Here is a 22,903-nt window from a genome sequence, read left to right on the forward strand (position 1 = left end):
AATTCGAAATAAATATAAGTGTTAAGATCGTTAAAAGAAGTTTTGTAATTTTTATCTGAAAAAAAAAAGTTCCAAGTCTTTCACTATTTTCTTATGGGAAGATATTTCGTATTTTATTGGGGGAAAATACCCTCAGATCAAGATAAGGGAATACACATTATTCGGCTTATGTGATACTTCATACATGTCTGGAATATTTGACAATGTGATATGAACGATACGTCTTTGTATTGACATCTGCTCGCTAAATACAAAGACTGCACAAAACAAATAATAAATGGAAACCACAGAAAAAAGTTGATCTTCGTGAGAGAAAAGTATACATAATACCTCATATGGGGAGCCAAGGGGAAGTTTCCACACGATACATATACATACATAAATATTCTGATGCAAAATATACCAAATTTCAAAGATGGCCTCATAATGCAACTCGTTGTATAAAATTTTGAAATACATCTTAAGGATACGGAAAAGATTAAAAGACTTCATTTATCCCACGGAACTTCATAATACGCTTAGACCCACTTATCTGATAAATATAGATATTCACGGACTAGTAAATTGTAATTAAACCTACTTAAGATAAATAATGGAATGTTAACACATATGCTTCCCACTAAATATACATGACTCAATATTATGATCATTGGTATTTATTGTTTTCGGTAATGTGGTATTTTCCCCATTGACAATATTTTTTTAAGATCAACAATTTGAGGGTATGTTTGATTAATATCTAATCTCAAAATCTAGACAATTACAAGCTTAAAATTGTAGTTCCTTTTATGCATATTCAATAGAGTGTCAGTCTGTTTTGTCAAAGTTGTAAAACTGATTATGTATTAGTAAATAAAATTGGCAAATGGTCAATGTTAATTTAAAATAATTTAATATTAGTCATTCAGGTTTTCTTTATATAAAGTAAAATAGTCATAAACTTAAACAACTAACGAGAGGCTTACTAGCATTAAAAATCAAACAAAGAAAATCTGAATTTCCATCATTTAGACCCTTTTAAAAATTGAATCTATATTGCAAGAAAATCTATGATTTTTGGTTGTTTAACGTCCAGTGACAAATATTTCATGCATATTCAGGACGATCACAATCAACCAAAAACAAAATGTTTTTTTTTTCTATTGTGATCAGCAGTTTGGATAATCCTTATCAGAAAAATGGGTTTATATAACGATTTGTGTTCGTCCGTCCGTCCGTCCGTTCTTTCATCGTCTTATGGTGCGTTCACTTGTATGAATTTTATTGCATGGATTTCAAAGAAATTATCAGAATTTTTCTTTTGGTAAGCAAGTAAGTAAGGGACGACATCAAAAGTCCAATGTAGGATAAAAAAACCTTAATTCACATAGTTTTTTCAATGACCCTCTCCCACCCCCTCTTAACTTAATTTGGGAAAAAATGATTAACCAATAGTGATATATGAAAAAAATCGATTTTAAATATACAAAACTTGTAGAGTTTCAACCCCCACCCCCAAACTATTTGATTTAAGTTTTTTGTATCCTACATCGATCTTTTGATGTCGTCCCTAAGTAATAAGCTTTAAAGAGAATAATGATTAAAATACAGGAGGAATGATACATAACCTCTGCTATTTCTATTCGTTTGTCGAAAACTGAGAAGGGCCGGATGGAGTATAAATATGCTTACCTTTTCCACTAGTTACACTGTTTAAGTGACGAATACAAAATAAAATACAATTTATTATATCTGTTATGCTTTTTTTTTTTTAATTTTCAACGCAATTGATTCTGAATGTCTTTAAATCATAATTTCTCTTTAAAAACGTATTATTTCGTACCAATATGCAAGATCATGTGTCCCCTATGTAACAAACCACGAACCCATTTGTCGTTTTCCATCTCGATAAACCACAAAACGTTCCGCATGCGTAGGAACGTTAAAAACAGGAAATTTTCTCATTAAAGACAAAGAAGAGAACTAGGGACAACAAGTAATCCTGAATTAATTCTTCAAATCGATGTAAGTTGAAACGATAAGCTAATCAGAGTTCATCTATCCCGTTGTTTTTCAATTAGATGCAACATTTGTATTTCCACCTTAATGAGTATGAATAGAAGTTCAAATGACAGATCTAAGGTCGCCACAATTAATATGGACGACATTTCTAATAATTCGTCCTTATCTGTTTTGTAGAAATGTTTGTTAATCTATTTTTTAAGAATTGAAACACGTGTAAAAATGGCATATCCACGCGTTCGGTGCGGGTATCGACTGGAATGGTAGTAATGGTCAGCGATCTCCTTTTTTGATTGACGCTGTACAGTTCTTTGAAGCTAACAGTCCGATAAATAGATTTTTTCATGGATATAAAACGATTTCCATATGTCAAACCATAATGTTTATAATGCTGTTAAGTCAATGCGGGTTGACAGAACGTACATACAGCATGGGTTTTGATAAAACGGTAGCAGTATGACCATCGTATTCGTTCCTATCAAAACTAAACTAGAGTAAAACAAATATACAGAAAACAACGATAACCTGGTCATATATATAACTAATTAAGATGTGAAATCCAAGTATATTTAGGCACAATTTGAGCGGAAACCGTTGTAGTCGCATACAGGTTAACTTCAAAACAACAGTGAAACTAGGTGGGTCTATAAGAAATCTGCATGTATATGATATAAGTAGTTGACTATGTATGTGGATAGTTGTCATAGTTTAACCACAATAAAGGTAACTGGCAACACGTCAAATACAGTAACAAAGAACTGGAAGGTACAAATGGATACTCAAACTTATTTCAAAGACAGCCAGACGAAATCATTGTAAAACATGAAAAACGACAAAAGAAAAAAAGCAATCGGATCAGTCTTTTGTTTTCTATTTTGTGTGTTTGTGTACTATCAGTCTTTGTTTATTAGTTGGTCTTTTTCTTTTTACCCATGGCGTTGTCAGTTTATTTTCGATTTATGAGTTTAAAAATACCTCTGCCACTGGTATTTTTCGCCTCTCTTCTACAAAACACTACATACATAACTAAAGGCTGAACAACATATACAACACCAAAAACAGACGACTAGGTATGAATAGGGTATTTTTTGTCTTCTTCCAAACAAAAGTAAAATAGCTATCAAAGGTACCAGGATTATAATTTAGTAAGCAAGACGCGCGTTTCGTCTACATAAGACTCATCAGTGACGCTCATATCAAAAGATTTTTAAAGCCAAAGAAGTACAAAATTCCAAAAAAGTTGTGCCAAATACGGATGGTTATCTATGCCTGAGATAAGCAAATCCTTAGTTTTTCGAAAAATTCAAAGTTTTGTAAACAGGAAATTTATTAAAAAACATTTACCACGTTATTGATATTTATGTCAACACCATAGTGTTGACTACTGGGCTGGTGATACCCTCGGAGACGACACGTCCACCAGCAGTGGCATTAACACAGTGGTGTAAATAGTTATCAAAGGTACCAGGATTATAATTTAGTACGCCAGACGCGCGTTTCGTCTACATAAGACTCATCAGTGACGGTCATATCAAAATATAAAAAAATATTTAAAAACCTTGCCAACTTTTTTGAATTAACGCTGTGCGGCATAAAAAGCAGGGTCTTTTTTTAACTATCGCTGTGCGGCATGTATATGAATATGCTGTGGCGTTTATTCAGAATACTATACTATAAGGATGCCTCGTGAAAAAGAATGCCACGCTCTATGCACATTAGAACACTCATAATTCTTTGATGGGTCAGTGGTTGGCCTGTTGCGATGCAAAAAGGGTATCCCTATCCAATTTAACACGTTTTCAGTTGCAGTTCAAGATTCCGGCCCCCATTTTTGCCACGGTCAATCCCTGTAAATTACAGGACCTTCTGATTATAAGTACTACTACTAGTGTTAATCTGATCTCGTCCTAGACATGCATGGAATATTGACACTGGACTTAAAACAACCAAATAGTTAGTGACGATGAATTCCATGATAAGGATACAGAATATACTATATCGCATCACTAGAGATATGTAGACAAGAATGTTTTAGACTTCAATAGTGGCTCAGTATTTTCGATTTCCAATTTTCCTTCATTTATACAACGGAAAGTTGCATTCTAATAAAAACTGTTCTATTGGTCAAACCCATTAATTCCTTTGTTCACTGACAATAAAATAAGTACTCTAACATAGTAAACTGCAAAATATGCAGATTGCACGCAATATTGTTATACAGTCAATCTTTTATGAGGAAAAGCAACGAATCATCTGTCACTAACGAACAATGTCTAAATGTTTCATTTATTTTATGGCTTCGATTGTTTTATTTTTAAGAGAAGTTCTTTGATTTGTTTTGTTTCTGGTTTCAACATCATCAGGACTTTGAGGTCGTAAAGTCTTTTTGTTCCTGCATGATCATACCAATATAACTCGGAGCATTTTATATATTTGATTGCTTTAAATTAGAACAACAGTCGTAATATTTTAGAAGAAAAGAAAATAGCTGTTGTCATATGTTTATCGTTCTGTTTTAGAATATAACATTAACGATAGATAAACGCTATAAAGAGTTCCATAAAACATTTATTCTTTCTTCACAAAAACATCAATACCAGGTCATAATATCATGACATTGCACTTAATGTTATAAGAATATAGAAATTTTTCGAAACGTGACATTGTAAAACATTAACGAATTATTTTAAGGAAAACCCAGAGGATTATAAACTTATATAAGTACTACTAGTTCATCTTTAGTTCCTTCGCTGATATGTATATGCACAAAGACATAATAGCGCATTGACTTGCCATATCAATGATTAAGGATGAGTCTTAGAAACGGGGAAATGAGAGGCTCTGTCGAGTTTTTTCCCCGTTTCGTGCCAAACGGCAAATTGTTTTTAAATATTCATGAGGAAAAGTAATATCGGGGAAGTGACTGTATATGATATACACATATACGGTCAACGCATGTTGGCTGCTCAAATAAAACAAGTGCAGTATAAATTTAGTTATTGACTTTATCATATAGTGATTAGTTGAATTGAAAGGTATATCAACACCATAGTAAAATGACAAACAAAAGCAAAAACGCTACACAGAAACCTACAGACTAAAATCTGGATAGACTTTCGTTATTCTGAAGGGATATGTAGCTTTTATACTCTTGAACGATCTTCACTTTTCTGATAGAAATAAATTGTGCTGAACAGACTTTTACAATATTTTTTTTATGGAGAAACACAATATAATTATAATAAAACATTTGCGTGTAATAAAGGTACAATTACTTTGATGTTCAATGGTCAACCGGACGCAATTTAACTCGAATAAAAGGGTCACAGGACAAGTGGTATGAGCAAAATTTAGTATAAAAAGGGACTGGCAACTTTAACAACAAAAATGAAAATATAAAATAGATTATATAATAATAATACTTCTTCCTGAAATTTTCAAACATATAATTGATACATATGTAGAACACAATATATACAATATGTATATGTGCTGCAAGATTTTGAGTGTTGGACATGTTTAATGTCACTATTAAATCAGGGTATATTGGATAGCTGGGGGAAATCTTTTCTTTACAGCCACTTTAGGGTTCGTTAAGGAGTTCTTGCAAGGGTTTTTAGTGTGCAGATAGCATAGTACCCATCCTACACATGCAAGGCATTGGATTGTTGTGCCTAAGCTCCGCCCACGTGCCTGCGTATTTATACATCCCGCTCAGAAAATTGGAAGCCCAACTTTCGCTATGGTTTAACTATCGGATGGGAATAAAGCATAGAGAACAGCAAGGTGCTAAAATATGAAGAATATCGTATAATGGTCAAAATGTATAAAGAATAGAAAATAATCAGATACTTCAATAAGAACATAGTGTATAAGAGGAACAATTTATGGAGCATTGAGAACATTTAAAGAATAGAGAAAGCGGCTTAAAAGTCCTGTAAACCACAAAGAATACAAAAACGAATGTTCACTAACACTAACCCTCGTAAGACAAAGAAAAAGCACACTATGAATTCGGCCATGCAATTTCGGCCAAACTGTATGAAAATCCAAAAATTTAATTATGGAGTCGGTATATCTGTTGATACTTAGTCTACTGTTTGTTCATGCCATGTCAGACTAAGGAAAGATGGACACCCTTGATCCGTTATTTGACCAGACTTAGAACAGATGTAAATTAACCACTTATCTCTATTAGGAAAATCATCTTGACACGAGAAAATGACCATTGAGACACATCATTGTTTACAAATTATAAGCTGACTATTTATTTTATGGATATAAACCCATTTCTGGAATAAATACACTATTTAGAATGATTACACAGGGCTGTAATCTACGTTACATAAACTTTTAAGATACACGATAAAATACCATAACAGATGTTGGTTGTAAAATCAAGCTTGACTGACGTTACAACATAAATTCTTTAAATAAAGCCCAAAAACAAACAATTTGAGTGAGCTACGGACTTATCAAATAATATGTAATTTACGTGAACAATAAAAAGGTCAAATCGATTGTAATTTGCTGAGAAAATAGTATTTACTTTTAACGAGGCATTAGGCGAAGTCTTTGTTTGACTGATAAGATGAGATGGTTATCTTCCCATAATGTTTACTAATTTTAAATTGATATTTCGTAAAGTTGACTATTTTCTCGTTAGAAGATTAATGATAGATGCGATGATAAAATTCAAGATGCAACTGTGGGGAAATTGTATTGTTTAGAAAACAATTCCAACTTGCTAAACCAATAATTCCATGAAAAAACATATTTATCTTTATTTCCTATTAATCAGATTGACTTAATCTAGTCGAGAAGAAATAATCGGAAATCGTTTGATTTCTTGTAATTGTTTTTTCTTATACCGGCATATCGCCATTAATGGCTAAGGTAAGTTGATAGGAGACAAAGGCTTGGTGACCATCCGATTTTCAACTTAAAGTCTCAGATAAATTAAACAGATAAGTAAGAAAAATACAATTAGACATAGATTTCAAAATCCGCAAAAAATGGTCAGATTGAAAAGCAGTCAAATTTGTATTTACAATTATGAACGGATAAAAATATTATGTTTATAAAGATTCCAACAAAAAAATCTTTGAATTAATGCAATTGACTAAAGATTATTCGGTCGGAGATCTGCAAATCCTTGTTTGAACTACGCCGCGGATTAACAAAAGGTGTTACGGAAGCCAGACTTCAAAGAATACACCGTGGCTGGACATATGTTTATACATAAATAATAAAGTGTGAAAATGACCAAATAAATATCTACTAATGCCACTCTTTGTACTTTGATGTAGGTACTCAGCCCACAATTTACACCTTCTTTGTATATACACTACGGGTTAATGATTAGTTATTATGAGTTTGTTTATTATTTACTGATTGTTATAACTAACCAAAGTGTGAAAAGACTTGAGAATTTCTGATAGTGAATTATTGCAAATAATATTATACGTGTGTTGTCATGAAAATTTGCATAACATTTTCAAGGTTTTCATGGACTAAATTTATTAAATAATAAACTCAGACCAATTTTCTGGACCACGAATTAATTGCAAATATGGGTCATTTAAATCTTTACTAAAATGTACAGTATTCGTTGACATTTTACATGCACTTAGAGGAACAATAGGAAGCATACGTCAGTTCAAAGACTAGTGTACAATTAATTAGGTCTAGCATTGCACACAATAAAAAGTATTAAATTTCAAAAATAAAAATAAAAATATTAATACAATTATTGAAATATAATACAGTAATTAATATCAATCCTGTTGTCAGGATTTGTATAGTCTTCAATATAATTCATCAGTCCATCCACAAAATGAAGATAATGTGCCGGGCACTGATGAAGGCAAATGGTATGTTCAGTCCTTCTTACTTTAAAAAGCCCTTGATGTTGGTTGATACTTGCATTTAATGCAATTTTACCTATAAAAGCATTCTTAATTTTCAGAATAATATAAAATATGTGCCGCCCTGGTATTGAAATAATATCTCTTCGACAATGTTTAGTGTTGCATTGAAAAAAACATTTTGATGTCATGAATTGACTATAGTATGTAAAATTCTCTAAAGGAGTAGGTCCGGTAAGGACTATTTTGGCCTCAAATTTCAGTTTCATCTGACGAAAGATTTTGACCACTTTTTAAACACTTAAGTGTCTATTTCACTTGATTCAATTAGTTTATGTGAAAAATTTTAACTGATTTAGTCATTAAAAACAATCTGATTTAAGCTCAAATATGAAAAATCTACCAAATATGCTGAAAAATGTCACTTTAAAGATGTTTTTGTCAAAAATGAAAGTGGCCGCATCCGTGTTCATCCACAACCTTTATATATGTTATGTATTATCATAAAATACAACTTAAATTTCAATATTAAGGATGAACACAAATGCGGCCACTTTCGTTTTACACGGAAACCGTCTAAAATCTAACTAAAATGCTAGAATTTTGAAGATTTCAGTAATTTAGCATAACTTAATGGCGCTACAACCCGTTATATGTGCATTGTATTGTCAAAAACAGTCCTTATTTATGTAGCAGAAGCATTCAACTGTCCAATAAATATCTAAAAGTTTACATTTTAACAATTTTGTAAAACTGTTATATTTTGGGGCCAAAAAGGGGTCTTTCTTACCGGACCTACTCCTTTTATAAATTTGTATCTCTCTCTCTATATATATATATTTATTAGACTAATATTCTAATTTGTAGTCGGCTTTCAAGAACGTTCTGTTTTGTTAGCGACACAAATATTCAGTCAAGGACCAAAAGCTAGTTGCCAGTCAAACAAAATCTGCTAACATTTCAACCAAAATCTATATTTATTAAAAAAATCATTTGTCGCATTTGGTCATTTTTTTCGTTTTCAATTTCTGATGGGTTAACAAAACTGATGCAAATTGTTACAATTTTAATTGTAGAGAAAACTTTTCCAGAAATATGTACAGGGCACAGACACTTTTCTCAGAATACATTTTTTTCCTGAGACAAGTGCACTGTGATAAAGGAAATATCTTTCGGCTATCCTTTTCAAGAAAGCAAAATATTTAAGAACGGAGACACTTCCAATCATAATAATGTACATTGGACTTGAATCTTTGACGCCATATTCAAATATTTTTAAATATACAACAGCCAAAAACGCAGATATCGTATAAAAATTTGGTATGATATCCAACGTGTAAACCGTTTCCTACAGAGACTGTAAAGGAAGTTGACTTAAACAACAATAGGTCACTGAAAGGGAATTCCATCAAAGAGTCATTGCATAGGTTTTGAACGTTATGAACGTGCAGAGAGCGTGACACTCTTTTCACGAAACATCGATTTTAACGTTCCAATTCTGACCTGACGTGGCCGCGTACTTACACATCCCGCCGCAGCCAAACGGACGCTCCGCTCTTACGAGTATTTTACTGTCGTTCGGAAGCATTTTAAAGAGGCAAAGGGGTCTTTGATATTGCGTCCGTTAGATTGATATTAAAAGGTGATAAGGTAAGGAAAATGAAGGTGCATTGCCTATAGTTTTAAGCCATTGACAAATTGGAGGGAAATTATTATCTCTAGAATTTTATACATTTTTAACTCTTGCTACTTTTTTTCTTCAAATACGTCGAAGAATTCTGAAAAGAAAAGTACGGTTTAGCGGGCAAAATTGTGTATGGCACTAAATGGATAAAACCAAGACTTCAGTTCAATAATGCGTATAATATAATGGTCAGTAGTATTCATGTATACAATATACAAGTACTAAAGTAAATAATGTAGAATTTGAAACTAGATGTTAGACCGGAAAAGAGATGCTTTTAACTTTGCCAAAACAAACTTCTCTGTTTAGTTGGTGGTGGTTTTCTTTCCCCCATTATACGGCGTGTACATTTTACAACTTGGATGTTTTGCGAAAAAGGTTCAAGTGAATCTCAATGAGCGCAATTTTGAATTGACAGAAATTACTGTCATTGGGTTACATATATCACAGACTAGAAAACTTTCGAAATATGTCATAGTAATTGCCAGCATCTTAATGGTAAATATTATATTTCTAGTCGTAGATAAATACTAAACAGCATTTTTCATCCTGTCTTTTATTTTAATGTCATAAATGCATTTGAAATGATATACTCTGGAAAGTTTAAACATCATTCAACGACAATGGCTATAGGCGTTATATTACTTACTATTTCATTTCAATGGTTCTTTCTTCCGAATATCTGAGGCTTTCAGAAACTTATACAAGCATCGCACATAAACTATCTGTTTCAATTTTATCAGAAACCTGTGACGAGTTCTATTTCTGACGAATACAGTCAAGATTATATCATTTTTTGTTATATTAGAAAGTCTTTTTGAAATGAAAACTGAACATTAGTTCCACCTGCTTAAACCCAATAAGCAACAGAAGGAATTCAAATCTGAATAATTTATTAAGCGACAAGCATAATCCAAAACTAATAGTCCTCACAAAGCATTGTAACTGGCATTGATCATGCATACCTTTAAAAGGCGAAACGACGGAATTACATGCAATATGTATATAGATCTATTATATTTGCTGTATCATCTTTGTTTTTCGTGTTTTTCTTTTGTACAGAAATCAGGCCATTAGTTTTCTCGTCTAAATTGTTTTACGTTTGTCATTTCTGTGTCTTATCTTGCTTTTTTTGCGATATGGAATTAGCTCATTGTTGAAACCCGCACGGTGTTCCACAGTTGCTAACTTCTACGTCATTCGTTCTCTAATCGAGAGTTGTCTTATTGGAAATCAGAATACATCTTCTTATTTTAATATGTATAGCATTGTATGCAAACGTTTGACTGCAAGAGAGATTTATGTACAAAACAAAAATATGCATGGATGTGTCAAGTTATTGAGGGTCAAATAGTTCCACGTTATCAAGCAGCAAAATCAAACAAATATTAGGATAAAACATAAGTAGCTATTGTGTCTGCGTTATTTAATCTATATTCACGGTTTTTGATGTGAATTGATTGGTAGGTGTTTAGATAGCAATATCAATGAGATGTTTAAAAATAAACAACTTAAATTAATGCATGATCTAAAACGATCAGTTTGAACTTAAACCACACTTGGAAAGCTTCAAACGGCCCGATAAAGTACTTGTTTATGAAGTTGATTTTAAATAAACTTCTAACATTAAAATTTAGAGATTTTCAAAGAAACGAAGGTGAATAATGTTTACAACTACACACTTGGTTTAATACTAAACCAATCTTTAAATTATGACTTGTTATGACCATGTGTTTAGATTTGATTAGAGTACTAAGTATATATTTGTTTTTGAATTGGTATGATGTCGTGAAATTCAAACATATGATTAATTTTCTTTCGGGAGGGGGGCTTTAAACATTTTGACAAATATCATCAGATGAGTTTTGTCTAGACAAGACAAATAAATCTATTATAGGTTATTGTATAGGATGGGTAATAACATAGTTTCAGAATTACTATTGTTCTCTTTCTTTGCATATGACGGAACAAATATATGATGCAATATTAGCCAGTAAAATACACGCATAGGTGCAAGATAGGTTCATATAAAAATAATTTACGATATGCAAAACGAAGCATACACAAATAAGGACTAAAGGACATTGTTTTTCTTATCTATTCAGACGTGAACATGTATGCCTTGCATTCCACGAAGTCATTGTTTACGCAATAAAGTCATCAGTTGTTCCTCAAAATGGCGACAACTTCATCAACCAAACAAACAATGATCACATTAAATAAATTAAACATGTTAAGCACAGAAAATGTATCGATCAACACAATGGTATTTCATTTAATATAAAATATCTCCTTTACTACACACAACAATAAAAATCAAAATTAATTTAACCGTTATTTGTGTATTTAGAAAATGCTTTTATTTCAGCTGTATTAATCTACAACTACAAAATTTAAGACTGGAAAGGGGAAGAGGTGGTTGATTTGTATTTGTACAACTATATTGACAATCATTTAGGTAATTAAATCACAAAACTCGATAATGATAAATGAAGTGGAATTCTAAATATTTCATTTATTATTTGTTAAGATGGCAAATATTAACACAGTCTCACAGGATGACCAATATTTGAATTATCTCCCTTTGACGATTCCATTATTGTTATATAATAACGGTCCGAATAATATTTGTTCTTAGCAAACATGGCGAGCAAGGCTCGTACGGTTATGTTTTCATTGTTTTGGTAATAAATGCAAACAAAATCGCCACAATACTATTTAATAGTAAATTAACATGAAATATAAACCGCAATGACCATTGAATTTATTAACCAGAAAATAATAAAATTATTTTCGACTTCAAAATTTTTAACTAGCTATATTTAAATTTTCTGACTCATTTTGAATTTAACCATCTTGTTAAAATGAATTCACATATGTTTCAAACAGCTCTTTGAAAATGTCTTATAGAATCATTATCTTATCGACCAATTAACAAGGACATAAAATGGTAAAGGACAATAACATTAACGGTACCATCTTTTTCAGCATGCACCATATTAGCATTTATTCAAGGAATGCCTTCTGTGCGGACAAAAGATAATTATTCATTGGTTTTATAATCACCGTCCCCAGGTATGATGATAACCAAAACGTGCATAAAACATAACACACAATTAGCACCAAAAACAGCAGAGCTAAAACCATATAAGGCCGCTGTATCTGAGGCCAGATTTGTGTGAGATAGTTGCAACTTTAGTATAAATTTGCAAACAAAATGTTCAACCCAAACTATACCGTATATACCGATGCATTGGCTACTTTATGTGGGTGGTATGTTTAGACAACTAAAATTCGTCATTTGTTTAAGTGAATGTCAAAAAGTCAGGATAATCTTTAGGTTTTGTAACATTCTCTTTAAATTTCTGCTTTCTTTTTTACATTGTATATTTAAGATTGATGCATTAATGACAGACCTTTGCATTGTCGTCCGTGTTTTATATTGTCTATATAAGGATGTGGTAATATTGACAGATCTTTGGTCGTATGTGTTTTATTCTTTTTCATCTAAGTTAGACTTGTCCAGGTTTAGGAGGAACGTATTAGTGATCAACATGAAAAACCCTATCATATTGTTTATGTGGATATCCCAAGTCAGGAGCATGTAACCTGTCTGTCAGGTTGCTGTCTGTCCTTAGTGCTTTGTCATCAACCAGGTCGTATGTATTTTGCCATTTCGGGCCTCTTATATCTGACCCAGCATCTATTTTTAATGATATTTACTCTGTAAACCATTCGTTCAATATATTGATGGCATTGTCTAGTTAAGTTGATTTTGATGCACTATATATTTTATAATCTATATTGTAAATACAGCACTTGTAAACTTATGTTACATCTCTCATAAGTTATTGTCCATAATTAATAAACATGCTTATATATCATAAGTTAAGGCACTCATTTAATAAATATGTTCCAAAACTACAAAAATGTTTTAGAATGATCCACTTTAAACATGCTTTGTTATATTTTACATAGGACTACAGATGGTACCAAATTTTTACTTGATCAAAAGCGTTTTAGATCATCCTTATCGATTACATAACATCTAGATATATAATTATACTTTTATCTTCTTTTTTTTGTTCAAAAACAACCTCGGGACTGAAAAGTAAAGATTCTCAGTGGCAAAATAATTTTAAACACATATTGGACTTTTTCTCCCTGAATGTGTTTGGTATATCTTCCATGGATCTCCCTAAGTACTTTGGTGAACGTTATTTCAAAAACCCGTGCGCTGAAAATTGGACCATTATCGTCGTTGTTTCGATATATATCAAATATCGTTTTTCCCTTATTTTTTCTTATTAGTATATTTTAGTAGTAGATGATATAATCATAGATATCCATTATTTATTAAAACCAGTTTAATTGTTTGACTATATATACACATGTATGTAGTATTATCAACAAATTCAACAAACAAGAAAATAATCTGTCATGCAGATGAAATATAGAAATAGAAAAGTAGAAAACTACAAAAGAAATATCACAAAGAAATTAATTTTATATTTCATTCATCCTTTCAGCAATCCCAATTGCTGGAAAAATCTTTTCGCTTCCCTTTGATATCAAACAAAGTGTATTTATCTGAAATCCCAATTTCACGATTAAAGCGACAAAAATTGGACACGTCACTGATCATAAAACTGTAATCTTTTGAGAGCATCTAAAATGAATTAATACAAATCATAAATATTACAGTAGATCGGTGATAGCAACCATTAGTTCTAACGGGTCCATCACAGACCAGCTATCAATTGAAAGAAACGATAATTTCATTGTCCATTAATGGTCAGAGATGTAGCAAACCGCTGACCACATGGTGTTTCAAATTCAATAGTGATACAGATTATAGAAATTATTGTGAGGAACTAACAAATACGCTTAGTGACTATCATTAATTATAGATATTGGTATTAATCATTAAAATTTAGTTTAAAAAAATTTTGCTGTCCGAAAGAAAATAGTCGTTGAGGCAACATTGGTGTTGTTTCAATATGAAGACAAATACTAATATATTTATATATCTTTAGTTGGGTTGGTGTCTCATTGACACATTTATCATTCTGTATTCCATCATATCATGCTCATGCTATATTAAAAATTTTAACTGTAAATAGATGAATGTTAATGTTTGTAGATCTCAAATATATATTTATGATGAGATTCGCACAATGGGAATAATTCTCCTGACTTAAAAATGAAATTATAAATGGTAAACAAAGACAATAGTAGCATACCGCAGTTCAAAACTCGTAAATCTATGGATAAAAAACAAAATCGGGGTAACAAACCAAAACTGAGGGAAACGCATCAAATACAAGAGGAGAACAACGACACAACATTAAAATGTTACACACACAGAAACGGACTAAGCAAAAGACAAAATCTGATGAGAATAATAAATATAATATCAAAACCAAATACATGAATTTGGGATAGAAAACTACCGTGACACGTCTTATAGTAATGTGAATTCACATTCAAATATAAGAGAAAACAAACGACGCAACGTGAAAATGGAACACACACAGAAACGAACTATAATATTAAACAATGGCCATATTCCTGACTAAAAAGAGAGGTTTTAATATACTTTCCTTTTAAATGTACATGTAGTTAAATAGATATCATGCTGATATTATGAGATTTCCATTAATACCTTGAAAACATGACAGATTTATGATGTAATGCCTCTTTAAAATCGAATGCATGAAATACTTACCATTGGACATTTATCAAACAATAATCAGTAAAAAAAAAAAGGAAAAACGGGGACACAAAAAAATATTCTTATAAATCTTAAGAGAGGACATTTTTTACTTGATTTATACACTATTTTATTAATATGTCTATTCCAAAGACAAGAGTGTTAAGTAATTTATCTAACAAAGACTCGACTCCGACTTTTAAACATTTTATTAAATCTCTAGTTGTTGACATTATACGACCTTCAGCAGTTCATGTGAACTTGTTGACCTCGATATCGAAGTGGCTATTTGACACCCATATGTATACATATAACTTCACACCATACGAACAACATGTCAAAAAACTCTAAATAGGTGCTCTAGAACTTACCATACAAATGAACACTTTGGATAACCCCACAGTCTATACATGATTTGTTATATGAAGTTCCTTTTAAAATAACTGGTTTCGTTCATTTGAAAACGTATTTTGAAATCTTCAAACTTTTGAATGTATGATAGTTATGTCAAAATTTCAAATGTCAGCGATGGCAAATAAAGAACACTTTAACACGTTATTAAGATGATAAACAACGTCAGTACCCTGAATCTATACACCAAGATCATCGTGTATTATTTGTGATACGGAATATTAATCAAAAGGTCTTAGTACTTTCCGATGAACTTTTTTTTATGAAAAAGGACGAGACATTCTTTGACATATCCCTAATTAATTAACTTTCTGCTCGGACGTTGATAATTTTAAAATTAAAAACGTCTCGTTTGTAATTTATTATAATTTATAATACTGAAGGGACTGGGTATGTCAAATTCGAGGTATAAGCCGCAAAGTAATCTTACGATTTCAACCTTTTCTAAATTTTACTCTTTACTTGTATATCAATTTTGATGAGAAATTTTGCTTGAAGTTAATCCAGATCACCCCAATCACTATTCAGGAAATCCTTGCAGTTTCCAGTCAATCCAGATTTCCTCATTCACTTTCCAGACAATCCAGATATAACAAACATATTCGATGCAATCCACCATGTCTTGTTCAGCAACAATACATAACAGCCATCTAACATTCTAAAGACAAAAAACACGACCAAACAGATCTTAGAACGAAGTTTAAAAAATCAAGTTTTTATAAAAATGGTGTTTTTCTTTCAGCGGTTAATTGTCCGAATAGCAAGTTCTTAGACTTCCTTTAGTGGAAGAGTCGTTTATAAAATTTATCCTTTTATATAGTTTGGATATTCATATAAAAATAAAACTTTATGATTCTTAAACTGTCAGCGCTTCATGCAAGACTAGCCTTAAATAGTTTAGTTTGTTTTAGCTATCGGATTATGTTTTTATATTCTTCCGACAAATATTGATACATTTTGCATATTTGTCTGTAAAATCTTCCGATTAAGAGCATGACTCAAGAATAATATTTAGCTATAACAGTAAGCGTTTCTGACTTACTATTCGGGTACATCAGTACATATCAGTAACTAAACCATATCATTGCTCCATTTACTACCATGAAATCACTAACAAAGGTTAATTTTCCACCCTGTTTATTCTACAAGCGATAATTTATACATAGCCGCAGATGTGTTATATTGAGGATCATGTATGGTCGCAGTAGCTGAAATGTTAATGTCTGATTTACTGATAACCTTTCAATCTAAAAGTCATTCTAATGTACCCGGGGATTTGTATCCGGACTTTATCGGCTTTAAGAGAACTATAATTGGTGTCCGTCAAAATAGAGATAATAAAATAAATCTCGCGTGACATATGGATAGTGCGGCTTTTTTTCTTATCTATACCAGATTTGATTTGAATTGTAACAAGGCGTAGATGAGATAAAAGAGTGCATGGAGATAAGAAAACACACATCACGCATGCTACCATTTCAAGATGGATGTTGCGAAAGTTCATTGTTTAGTATGTTGGTTATTTTTGCTAAGCAGCATGCATAACTTACGAAATAAAACAATAAACCTATTTGGAAAAAATACAATGAAATATGGCTTATAAATAATGGATATAAATACCGGTAGTTAGTGTGATATTTACAAATCTCGCTAGTGTTGGTTTGTCCAACAGAAGGGACCAACAGAGACATGTACTTTTTAGGCGGAAAGATGGTTCTATCAAAATAAGCATACACGTTTTGGTTGCAACGCACACACAAAAACCAGGTCAGTTTTCGATAAGAATAGTTTAAATCTTAGATAAGCGTGAAAAACCTTTTGTTTTATTACCAGGAAAATGACCTTGCTAATGAACTTTTGTAGACGAAACGCGCGTCTGGCGTATATACAAAATTGAATCCTGGTATCTATGATGAGTTTATGGCTAATGAACATCTAAACTACAATAACAAATGCACGAAACAAAAATTGCGACAAAACTTATACTATAAGAAGTTTGGTTATTTAAATGTATTTCAACAGAAATTCCCGTTTTCATATAGGTTTTATTGTTCTAAATATTTTGTTTAAACATTTTATACAGTGTAGACTTTATTAAAATGTTTAGATTCTTGTTGAGAAAAAGATATTGGAATCTGTTCTCGGAAACAGTTAAGGTTGCAGTCTTGTAATTGACTGCTCCATAGGCTTATATGCAAAACAGCTGATCTTTGAAAAAAAAATAAAAAAAATGCTACATAGAAAAAAAATTCATGTTCATATCATGTATGTACTAATGTGAAATTGTGATTTAATCGAAAAAAGGGGGTGTTGCCACAAAGAATAAAAAGTTACGCAATCCTGAAGTCAAAACATTTTTTTCTACTTTCTGTTTGCTATTTTTACTAGGCCGCACCACTTCCAGTAAACATGATATCCTTCCACTTTTCTGGATTGCTATCCCCAAAAAGATGCAAGATTTTTTTAAGTCTATGTATATGTTTCAATTCAGCATAAACCTTTAATCAAACAGAAAAAAATGAGTTCAGAAAAAATTCATAAAAATGCACTATTTCGTTTCCCTCCATGTTTGAACCGGAAATTGGAGTTGTAATACAAGACTGGTACCTTAAGAGAAGAATTGGTCTGCAAGAAAAGAATGAATTTGTGAATGTTGCCTCTTTCTGGTGTCGGATTGTGTAAGTACATCTGTGTATTTGACTACAGAATGATTTTGTTTGCCTTTAGAATTGTCCAATTAAGTGTTTGCAGTATTTCCGTCACTGACCCGGCGTTGTGGTGCTGTTGCATATATTCTGATCGGGACCATCTCAAGATGGTGTGTTTGTAATTTGGTATGTGTGTCCAAGACGCAGTTACTGTAGCTGCATTCTAGCTTTGGTCTTACGTGCTACACATGCTTTTTATTTTACTGTTTTTGAATTTGCCTTTACATTTTTCTTAATGAATTTCAGCTTTTGTTTTGCTGCAGCTGTGTTATTTATATGTTTGTTCTATGTTCAGTTTGCATTGTTTATCCAAGATATTTTGTTGAGTTTTCTTTTTGCAGTACATGTTGGGGTAGATTATAGTCGAGTTTAAATGTTTTTTCTTGGTTGGTAACCGAAGGACTGATCACTTGTCTTGATGGAATGACACGAGTCAGTCCTTCTCCCATTTTGCTGCTGCTAATATAATGTCCTCTCGCAGCTTTTGTGTGTCTTCTTTGTTTCCTGCATGCTGTTACTATGAATATAATGCTGTCATCTGCAAATCATCTTAGATTTATGTGTTTGAAGTATTCATCGAGTAAATACACACGGACATGATCGTGAGGATAGGTACCAAAACTGTTCTTTTGGAATACCAGATGCATGTTACTTTTATTTTGACAGATTGAACACCATCACTCTTTGTGTGTGTGATGTGAGGAAATCATCTATCAATTTTAAAAGTCCATCACAATTATGTAACTTTGGAAGTTATTGTTGTTAATGTTTGCCAGTTCTTGAATGAATGATACTAGATGCGTTTCACATGATCTTGATGCTCAGAATCCACTTTAAAGGTCGCACAAAATTGTGTTGTTTTCTAGGTGGTCCATTATACATCTGGTTATAATGTTTTCCATGATTGTACATATAATGCATGCGAGTATATGGATCTAACATTATTTGTATTGTGTTTATCGCCTTTTTTGAAAATACAAGAAGATGTGGTATGATTGCCAATGAGACAACTATCCACAAAAGACCAAAATGACACAGACATTAACATCTATAGGTCATCGTACGGCCTTCAACAATTAGCAAAGCCCATACTGCATAGTCAGCTATAAAAGGCCCCGATAAGACAATGTAAAACAATTCAAACGAGAACGACAACCACTGAATAAGAGGCTCCTAACTTGGACAGGCACATACAAAAATAATGTGGCGGGGTTAAACATTTTAGCGGAATTCCTACCCTCCCCCTAACCTGGGACAGTACATGGTTCCAATCTTCTTGGATTTTCCAGTGTCTAGCGATTCTTACAAGATGTGAGTGACTGCAGTTGAGCTGTCACTTTAAGTACTGTTCCACACATTTGATCTGTATGTGGATGATCTGTTTCACTTTGAACTTGTATGCTAACCGAATTCTTCTTGCAAAAATGTTAACTTATATCAAAGCTTTTAAAACAAGAACTACTATATTGAGCAATCATCCAAATATAGCACTGTTATCCCCGCAACCAAAAACACGTCTTTACCTTGATTATTTCCTTCTATGAATTTGAAGTTAATGTAATACAACAATCAGAAGAGAAGACCTTACACGTTACCCTCGGTTTTAGTTTTTAACCTGGATTTGTTTTCTCTCAATCGGTTAATGACTTTTTAAAGCCGTATGCTTCTGTTGCCTTTATTTTTCTATACAAAACTACAATAATAGATACCAATTCATTGCCAATGTAAAACAAAATCTAGCTTTGCAAATAACAAAGCTACAAACACATCGAATATGATATCATAAAAATGCCAGACTATTTTATCTCCCACATAGTTTTGAGTTTGATGGATTGATGTTTTAACGGACAGTAGGTATCTTATTGTGATCCTCTAGTAGTGGCTTTTATTTTAAACTAATCAGAGGCAGAATGTTCTCATGACAAACAGAAATAGAATCTTGCCAAGTTCTTTAATTTTGCCTTCAGATATATTGATCCACTACATAACCCACATTTCAGCGAGTCTATATTCAAACATCTTATATATGTCCCAATGAACTTGAGATTAAAGATGCCTCGGAACAACACGGTCTGCTTCATAACTTGATTGTTTTCCTTGATATTGTTACACATAGTTTGACGAACGTGATCATTTCAACTGCCAATTCTAAACTATCCAATTCTCGTTCTGTCCCATCTGAAAGCATATGCATATCTTGATTAATACGCTACGCTGTCACACTAGTATACATCACTTCTGTTAATTACAAAAAGAAATGCTCAAATAGAAAATTCAAACGTTTCACCGTCACCAACGCAAATAGGTTGACCGATACGATATGTCTGTGTCTCAAATCAATAGAATTGTGTTTTCGCGATCCTAGATCAACTGATACCAGAATAGTCATCTGGTCAGAAATTTTACCCATTATGTCCTTTTCTGAAATTTATCGATGGTTTCGTATTTCCGATTGTTACATTTTGTCTGAGAATGGATTCATATGGTAGATGACATTTGTATATTGCAGCTGGAAACGCTTACTCGGTCTCGGTCCTTATATGGAACATGTGACTCCATCGGTCCTTTTATGGTGCATGTGACTCCTTCGGTCCTTTTATGGATCATGTGACTCCTTCGGTTCTTTTATGGTACATGTGACTTCATCGGTCTTGTTATGGTACATGTGACCCCTTCGATCCTTTTATGGTACATGAGACTCCTTCGGTCCTTTTATGGTACATGTGACTCCTTCGGTCCTTTTATGGTACATGCGACTCCTTTGTTCCTTTTATGGAACATGAGACTCCTTCGATCCTTTTATGGTACATGTGACTTCTTCGATCTTTTTATGGCACATGTGACTCCTTTGTTCCTTTTATTGTACATGCGACTCCTTCGATCCTTTTATGGTACATGTGACTCCTTCGATCCTTTTATGGTACATGTGACTCCTTCGGTCTTTTTATGGAACATGTGACTCCTTTGGTCCTTTTATGGTACATGAGACTCCTTCGGTCCTTTTATGGAACATGTGACTCCTTCGGTTCTTTTATGGTACATGTGACTCCGGTCCTTTTATTGTACATGTGACTCCTTTGTTCCTTTTATTGTACATGCGACTCCTTCGATCCTTTTATGGTACATGTGACTCCGGTCCTTTTATTGTACATGTGACTCCTTTGTTCCTTTTATTGTACATGCGACTCCTTCGATCCTTTTATGGTACATGTGACTCCTTCGATCCTTTTATGGTACATGAGACTCCTTCGGTCCTTTTATGGAACATGTGACTCCTTCGGTCCTTTTGTGGTACATGTGACTCCTTCGATCCTTTTATGGTACATGTGACCCCTTCTGTCTCTTTATGGAACATGTGACTCCTTTGGTCCTTTTATGGTACATACGACACCTTCGGTCCTTTTATGGAACATGTGACTCCTTCGATCCTTTAATGGTACATGTGACTCCTTTGGTCCTTTTATGGTACATGTGACTCCTTCGATCCTTTTATGGTACATGTGCCTCTTTCTGTCCTTTTATGGTACATGTGACCCCTTCTGTCCTTTTATGGTACATGTGACTCATTTGGTCTTTTTATGGTACATGTGCCTCTTTCGGTCCTTTTATGATACATGTGACTTCTTCGGTCCTTTTATGATACATGTGACTCCTTCGGCTTTTTTCTTTCACGTGTACCCTTGTGCTTTTAAAAAGATTAAATATGAATTTGGTAAATGTGCGTTTTATGACTGTGCTCGTGAAATATCAAAGGGTCGTTGAGAGTATTTTTCATTTCAAAATTGGCAATGTGTGTTGACTTTTTTGTTTTTTTGGATTTGATTCCTTTGTTCCATGTTATGATTAACATATTTCATAAGTTGATAATTTTAGTCCCTCTGTTTTAGTTTATTATACGGATTTGTTTTCCATCGATTTATGACTTTTGAACAGCGTAGTACTGCTGGTGACTTTATTTTTAATAAGTCTCTGGAATGGAAAACCTTCCTCGTACCTTTTCTAACTATATCAAGATAACATTATTCAACCGCTTTTTCTTTCCACAAAATGATGTTCAGTTTGTACGATGTACAGGATTTCTAATGATGAGTCCCATTGTTTGACGAATATGTATATCAAAGGTATTTATTAATTTTCATATTCCAGTGATTAATTATTCGCTTTTAACTTAGTTTTGCTATTTCTGTACACCGAGTAAACAATATATAACTAACGATTTTATTACTTTTGAACAGCGGTATACTACTGTTGCCTTCATTGAACAACGGTATACAACTGTTGCCTTCATTGAAGAGCGGTGTACTACTGTTGCCTTCATTGAACAACGGTAGACTTATGGTGCCTTCATTGAACAGCGGTATACTTATGGTGCCTTTATTTATGCTATGTATGAATTGCTGCTGGTGGTAACCAAGTCAGGAATATGACAGTTCTTGTCCATTTGTTTTTGATACGTTTTGTTATTTGATTTTGCCATGTGATTATGGACTTTCCGAATTGATTTTCCTCTAAGTTCAGT

General features: G+C 32.7%; 1 protein-coding gene across 1 annotated transcript in view; it reads left to right on the plus strand.

Moving 5' to 3' along the window:
• The first annotated feature begins 1,891 nt into the window (after window positions 1–1,891).
• LOC134721931 (uncharacterized) overlaps window positions 1,892–22,903 on the plus strand; it is a 38,761-nt gene continuing 17,749 nt past the window's right edge. Inside the window, exon 1 of the mRNA XM_063585241.1 lies at window positions 1,892–2,004. The gene's annotated coding sequence lies outside the window, so the exon portion shown is untranslated. The remainder of the gene's footprint in view (window positions 2,005–22,903) is intronic.

The sequence above is a fragment of the Mytilus trossulus genome, chromosome 6, assembly GCF_036588685.1.
Source record: "Mytilus trossulus isolate FHL-02 chromosome 6, PNRI_Mtr1.1.1.hap1, whole genome shotgun sequence".
Classification (NCBI taxonomy): Eukaryota; Metazoa; Mollusca; class Bivalvia; order Mytilida; family Mytilidae; genus Mytilus; species Mytilus trossulus.